The sequence below is a fragment of the Xiphophorus couchianus genome, chromosome 5, assembly GCF_001444195.1.
Source record: "Xiphophorus couchianus chromosome 5, X_couchianus-1.0, whole genome shotgun sequence".
In the NCBI taxonomy this organism is placed as follows: Eukaryota; Metazoa; Chordata; class Actinopteri; order Cyprinodontiformes; family Poeciliidae; genus Xiphophorus; species Xiphophorus couchianus.
In genome coordinates, this window is record NC_040232.1 from 35,207,490 (window position 1) to 35,215,814 (window position 8,325).

Sequence of the window (8,325 nt, forward strand, 5' to 3'; positions counted from 1 at the left end):
TCTGGGCAAAAATAATGGTTTTGATCAAAACTACAAATTTATAACATTTCGGTTCTTACAAAAAAAGAAGGGGGGAAAAAACCATATTGGAACACCATGAATAAAAATGCAGCTCTCACCAACGTAACGCAATCCAACGCAATTTATCCACCAGATAGAAACTGTGATAGAGGCAAAGTGTCTATCAGAGGAAGTTATAAAAGACAAACAGGGTGTTTGCATATCCATGATCATTTCAAGCTTAAGAACCACAAAGAGAAACGAGTTATAAAACAGATCTCTGTAGCAGCTCTGGACACCTAGAACTATCCATCCATCCATCCATTTTCTGTGCACCCTTGTCCCTAATGGGGTCGGGAGGGTTGCTGGTGCCCATCTCCAGCTACGTTCCAGGCGGGAGGCGGGGTACACCCTGGACAGGTCGCCAGTCTGTCGCAGGGCAACACAAAGACATACAGGACAAACAACCATTCACACACAAACACACACCTAGGGAGAATTTAGATAGACCAATTAACCTAACAGTCATGTTTTTGGACTGTGGGAGGAAGCCGGAGTACCCAGAGAGAACCCACGCATGCACAGGGAGAACATGCAAACTCCATGCAGAAAGACCCCGGCCGGGAATCGAACCCAGGACCTTCTTGCTGCAAGGCAACAGTGCTACCAACTGCGCCACTGTGCAGCCCCACCTAGAACTAAAACCTCTTAATATAGCTCTGTACTTTGACTGGGACATTCCAACAAATGACATGATTTGCTCTAAACTATTTCATTTTGGTGCTGCAGAATTCGTCATGTTGTCTCGATGGACGGTGGACTCCTGCCACCGTCTCGGGCGTTCTGCGCTCTCCGACAAACTTTCTTCGATGATTACCCTCCATCTTACTTTCTAATGTAATAATGTTCTATTATCACCATGCATCGTTTAATTTAAAACGCTGCCATCAACATGTTTCATCCCACTGTGGGGGATGATGTGTTCGAGGTCACCTCCGGTGTTTCATCCTCCACATTGTGTGTTGCATTTTTAGCTAAAAATAATTTGACGTTTTCAACTCAAACAACCAGATTCATTCCTAATAAACTTTTTTTTTGTTCTTTTCTGTTCCAAAAAGAACAAGTTGGATTAATCCTTATAATATCCTAACTTGTAGTTTTTGTTTACAGTTTTTCTCTGTCAACGCTCCAGTGTTTTTACCCTTTAAGTTAATTCCTCATAATAAATGAAAAAGCAACGCAAGTTTCTAGTTGCATATCTATTCTTTGCATGCTTTATTTTTAACCAAGTAGAACTGTCCTAAAGACAAAGCGATTATTAGAAATTGAATTATTCATTCTGGGTTTTTTTCTTCTTAAAGGAGACTGAACTGTTGTCGAACGAGACTTACCTAATTGAATGACGCAAATCATTTAGCCTAATGAAATTTCACGCACCGACTGAATTGCAATTAGGGCCCCGGACGGCTCGACGGGCCGCAGCCGACGCACGGAGAGCGACAAGTATTAACAGCTCCTGGAATCCAGTGACGCAGAACGACACAGCCGGAGCCGTTTATGCGGCTGTGGTTGGGGGGGAAACGGTCTCCATATTGGCTGGTGTTCCTCTTCCTCCGGGGTCTAGAGGACATGTTTAACATTCTGCTCGACTTCGACTCCTCCTCCTCCTCCTCCTCCTCTCATCCAGCCACAGCCTCAAGTCCCTGCTGCACTCTGGTTACTGACGGCCAGAGATGAGAGGAGAAGCGCAGCAAATCCCTTCATCATGACCGCCGCCACATTGTCGCGGGATTTAGTTTTTCCTCTGTGTTCGTTTATTCAGGTCTTTGAAATCTCTTTGTCCACTTGAGAGAATCGAAGTCTTGAAATTTGCCTTGAATCGAAATTTGTTTTTCTAGCACTTTTCTGATGGAAAACAGAGGAAACATACGTGTGACTTTCCAACTGTTGCGCCTGCCTAGTTTTGACCTTCTAGTCTGCGTAGGAAAAAACAAACAAAACTCTGCATCTGAAATCAAACTGAGGATCGAATGTCAAACAGAACATCGATAAACCAAACAAATACAACCAGCGGTCTCGATCTACAGAACATCTGTGTCTATATCTTTATATCTACAGCTCTGGAAACGTTTAAGCGGCCACTGCACTGAACCCCATCGAGAACCTCCTGGTTATTCCACCAAATATTGATTTTAACTCTTCCTGAGTTAAAACATTAGTGTTGTTGCTTCTAAATGAATATCAACTTGTTTTCTTTGCATTATTTGACGCATCTTTTTCATTATTTTAACCATTTCTAATTTTCTGCAAATAAATACTAAATTTTTGCTTGGAATTTCAGAGACATGTTGTTAGTAGTTCACCGAATAAAAGAACAATCCTCATTTTACTCAAACATAGACCTGTAAAAAGTAAAATTATAGAAACTGATCATTTGCAGCTGCTGTGTCTTCATTTTTCCCAGACCTGTGTGTCCAGGGCCGGTGCTTTAAATTTAAATTTCTCTGATACAGATTTAGATTCCCAAAGCTGTTAGTTAAACCTCCAGTACAATTATTACTTTAGTCATTTGTGTTCGTCATAGAAGCAGTTTCTCATTCCTTCCAACAGATTATGAATCCTTTTGGACATGTCTCAGTTGTTTCCATGCTGTTTTTTTTGTTTGTTTGCATCATTTGCTTATATTCTGTCAGTTAAAATGAACTATATCAATTTAAAATAAAACTAATAGTCGTCATTTCATTGCTTGAGTCACTATAAGCCAAAATGTTGGACTGGTTCTCAAAATCCGACAACTGTATGTTATTTTTTCCCCTCATTCTTTCTAGAACGACTCCCAGCAGTTTCTCGCTCATCACCAACGTCATCAGCTGATATTGCTCACAGTTGTGCACAGCTTTACCCAAATGGCATTTCTCCTTTTGTTGTGAACAAGTTGGCACTTTGCTTCTGCACGATGCCACAAACAAATTAGAACCGCAAAAGAGCATGTGAGGTAGAAATGCGAAGCATCATGTCTGCTTCTCATTTGCCTCACTTACTGTAACTGCAGATTTTACAGGAAAGTTGTGGATTCAACATTTTACAGTGACACAAAACTTTTATGAACTGCGCAACGCTTTGAGAGCTCTGGTGGAGCCACAGCTGGTGCTACTATGGATTGTAGCAACTTGCGCCACCCACTGGACCTAGGGAGAAACAACAGCCCCAGCTTCCTGCTCCATGTTACACTAAACATCTGCTAAAGGTGCTACTGATCGCTAACAGTATCAGGCAGGAGTTTCTGAAATTCTGATTGTAGGCAGGAGTTTGTTCACCCAACCAAGTCCCTACATCCAGTGTGCGGCGCACGTTGCTACAATCCATAGTAGCACACGGGCACAGCCACAAACGCACCCAGTACTACACTTTTATTCTACTGGCTGAGAGGTTGCCAGGCAACGGTGCATTTTTGTTCCAGAAGCAAGCAGAGATTGTTTCGTAAGCAAGCAGAGACTAAGACTGAGCGCCAGGAGACGTTTTGAGTACAAGCGTTACCAGTTTTGAGAAGAGAGACATGAAGTCCTGCTTTCAAAATGAAAATGTGTTGCTCTTGGATTATGGCAGAAAAATTCCCCAGTAGCCATGCGGTTGTCGAACACGCGACTCGTGTGATGCGAGGAAAAGCGTTTCCGTCGCAGCTTTGTGGGACACAAAAACACTTCATCCTAGAACTTTATGTTTTCTTTATCCAAAAAGCACATTTATTTTCATAATTTCTACTCTATGGTTAATGGAAATGCAGCTACTGAGTCAAGCCTGCTCACAAAATTCATCATGAACAAATGTTCTTTGATCCTATTTGTTGTTTTGTACACGCTCGTCATGTCTTGACCTCTGACGTCCTCTAGAAATATAAAAAATACCTTTTTGGCTGCCGTTTACTAACTAGCATTGGCTAGGAAAATGAGCTGTGCGTGCTACGTCTGTCAGTCCATGGAGCTGAAAGTCAGTGAGGACAGACCCTCTTTTTTTTTAGGCCTGAGTGGCATTTTACTGGGAAAAGAGGAGACAGTCAGTGGAAAGGAGGTGCAGCGTGAGCTCTGAGCAGGAGCAGCTGCTCTGCATTTTAGATTTAAAGTGCTTAATTTATGCAGGTCTATGAGTATTTCAACAGCTCTCATACAGGAGACCTGTTTGCACCCGTCTTATTTAGGTCACCGCTGCTCCTCTCTCTTCTCCCACCGCCGTTTCATCCGTCTTTGTTCTCTCTTTTGGTCACATTTCGGTCTTGCCTTCCACCGCCTTGTTTTCGCACAAACGCCCTTTTCCTCCTTCCTGGGCCTCTTGACGCCCGAGGACGAACCAGGGTGTCCTGTTCCTCGCGCTCTCATCGGGAATCTAAAGTTTGCATGAGTGACTCGGCGTTACCCGCTGCAAACTGGCCTACTTCAAAAGCCCCCCCCCCATTTCGTCTAAGCTTCGTTGCCACCAGCAAAGTGAAAACCAGACAGATAGAGACGGCAGTTTGGTATAAAAACTGCGGAGAGGGAGCAGAACTGCACAGGTTTGGATATGTAAGGATTACATATCCAAGGAAGCAAATTAACTTTATTTCATAATCCAAAGTGGACACGTGTGTTTTATTATTTTTACTCGAATTGATCAGAAACTGCTAGTTAAAGGTGCATTATGTAACTTTCATAAAAATATGGTTTTTTCTCCATATTTTTTAAAACTGTCACCATATCATGACGATATGTTATGAGACAGTTTGCGAAAACATCGATCTCATTCACCTCCTCCCTGAGCTACTGTTGCCTTCTGAAATGCATCAAAAATAACCAATCAGAGCCAGGAGGCAGGTCTTAACGGTGTCAATCAATCTCATGTATATCATGCTAAATGTGGCAGAGAAACAACTCACCGTTACAGGAGAACCGTTTATCTGTCGTCATTTGTGCTCATGCTGATTCAACAACGGGCTGTTAGTTGAAGCCTAGGCATCATGGAGGTGATGGACAGCGCTAAGACCCGCCTCCTGGCTCTGATTGGTTGTTTTTAGCTAAAATTGGGAGAAGGCAGAGGAGCTCGATATTTTTTTTTCTCAGATTATCTGTCTCATACCATACTGTAGCAAGAAATATGTAAAAAATAAATAAATTAACGCAAACGTAAAGGACTTGTTGTTGGAGTAAAAACAAATAAAGCCATTTTTTATAATTTAATATATTCTTAATATTTAAAACAAACTTTTCAGTAAGGCACCCTGCTCTTTGTGGTGGTTTAGAATCAGACCTGTATAGTGTTGGGGGAAAAAAAGAAATCTAATTAAGCCCATTGCAGCCCATTCTTCCCCGTTTTTCCTTTGTTCTCATTATCTGTGGGAGCGCCTAGTCCAATCATTTATACATTTACTTTTTAGCGCACGTTGCGAAATTAGGGCATCTGTAAGAAGGCAGGAAGGCTGCACAATGAATTTAACTAGGTCAGATACGGAGAGCATTCAGTCAGATTTATACAAAGCAGAAAACTGGAACGATTCTCTATCAGGACTCTTTTTTTTTTTTTAAATGCAGGATTGTTTCTGTATCGCTTTACGTTAGGAAACCTCTAAATCAAATCAAAATCTTATGATGGAAAATGTTAGGTACAACAAAAGTATCTGTTTGTTGATAACCACACCACTGACTTCTCTTTACATTGGAAGTAAATAAGACTACATCTATCCAATAACTTTGACTCAAAAGTTTACCCAAATCAGCTTTTATTTAATGTTATAAACTTGCATAAATACAAGTGTTTTCAAGGAAAAGAACGATCAAAATCCTCATCTTGTTGCTGAGAGTCAACCACATTTTTTAAAATCTCTTTTAAAGTTTTGGATCTACAGTTATTTCCATTTTCTATTTTCTTGGTTTAATTAAAACATTGCATCTTTCACACATTGTTGAACAAGTCGAATAAATTCACAATCTCAACTTTTTAATATATTTTAGTTTTCTATTTAAAAGCTAAAATAATAGGTACTAACAGTATAAATATATTTAGATATTTTTACAGCTCTGTAAATATATATATAAATATGAATATATATATATATGCTATAGACATTATATAAATTTTATTATTATATTATATAATATATTTTATTATAATATATATGATGTATAGCTCTGGAAAAAAATTAAAGAAATCACTGCAAAATGATCAGTTTCTCTCATATTACTCTTTACAGGTTTATGTTTGAGTAAAATGAAGATTGTTCTTTTATTCTATGAACTACTGACAACATGTCTCTGAAATTCCAAGCAAAAATTTAGTATTTATTTGCAGTAAATGAGAAATGGTCAAAATAACAAAAAAAGATGCAGAGCTTTCAGACCTCAAATAACGCAAAGAAAACAAGTTGACATTCATTTAGAAACAACACTAAAGAGTTCAGGAAACAGTATTTGGTGGAATAACCAGGAGGTTTTCAATGGGATTCAGTGCAGTGGTTTCTTTCCAGATATGTGTGTGTGTGTGTGTGTGTGTGTGTGTGTCTTGGCCCTTGAGTACTTTTGAGTTGACAATTTGTCCTGTGTGACGAAACGTTTTGAACAAAACTGGACTGACTGTTTTTACCTTTTACTTTCTCTGGTGGATTGTCTCTGAAACTCTGATCTCTAAGGTGAGCTCCTTCCCAATCTAAGGGAATAATGTATTTTGGTTTGTTTTGATGTCACATATGCATATTTCTGGGCTTCTCACAAACCAAGACAGAAATCTGCCTTAATTCAGCCTTTTTCTTTTCTTTCCCTTCCTTCTTTTTCTCTCTGTTTTTGTTTTATTTCCTTTCTGTTTCTGTTCTGTTGTCTTGTCTTTTCTAATTTCCTTTCCTTCCTCTGCTTTCCTTTTGCCTTGTTTCCGCTGTGCAGACACATCTGTCTGACCTTCAGTTGAACAGATCCCAATCACGCCTCAGAGTCAGAAGCCTGCAGCTGCCTGTGGATGATTGGTGGTACATTATTTCTAACATTTTGATCTTCCTGGCAAATATATAATTTAGGATTTCCCTGTGTTATTTCCCTCTCTTATTAAGAGAAGCACAATCCAGTGCTGCTCAGAGTGAATCAGATGCAGATTGTCTAAGTTAATCATGACAGGTTAATTTGCCATTTCGACAGTGGAGTATTGTAAGGAATAGGCAATATCCATATAAATGCCCACCATTAACTTTGTTACAAGCTCTTGTAAAATCATAATGAACATAAAGGTAAGTTAAAAGGAATTTGCTCATAGTTAGGCATCAATATCCACCAATAATTTCTAAGGATCTAACTGAGCATGTATGATATTTAGTTCGGCAACTTTTTAACTACTAATATTCTCCACAATCATCTTTTTACTTTAAAACTTCATTTAAATTGAACACCTAGTTTCTTTAAACTAACTCCCTTCAATTTTTTTATGTACTAACACCATATTGTTCTCCATAAACCACAGTCATTATCGAGACACTTTTCAAAATAAAATCACTTCCTGCTATACTTATTTAGAATTTCCGTATTCACCTTTATGTTGTTTCCGTTTTTTTAACCGTCATTAAAACAACAACGTGTGGACCACTGTTTTGACTTGACAGCAAAGCTTTAAAACACAAATATAGCACAAAATTTCTAAATAATCCTGTGATGAATTTATGTGATGCAACTAAAGAAGAAGAAAAGCCTCTTGTTTTAATGTGCTATCTTGTAAAGAAGGGGACGGTAGCTGCTTTTGTACGTTTTCCATTACAAATGCAAAACCTTGTCGATATAAAAAAAAGCCTAACAAATTTGCAATTGCGCCATTTCCATTAAATTAGAAACTACATTAAAATCACATGAGAATCAAATTGTTCACACAATAAATAATTAAAAACATGTCACGCCATGGTCCTCTGACTACTTCCTGTCTTCTTCGTCTTTTCCGCCAGTAGTAACATCCTGTTGTTGATCATGTGACTCGTGTGTCGCAAAAAAGAAAGCGTTTCCATTGCAGTTTTCCAAAAGAAATCAATTTCGATAATGCCAAAAAAAGAACACCTCATCCATAGAACCAAATCTTTTTTTGGTGCTATAACCTTTTCGAAATTGCCATGTTTTTACGAAACGGAAGTTGACAACTCGGCTTCAACGTCCCTTAGTTGAAGTCTGGCCTCACCTACTCCTGGTCTCTCTCTCTCTCTCTCTGTTTCTTCGTCCGTCTCTCTCCGGAAGTGAAAGGGCTAGTCAAGCCTTATTAGAATGCAGAGGAGGAAGGCTCTGCTGCAAATTGAAAACATATTGATTCTCCTCATGCTTTCAGGCAGAAGGGGCAAAA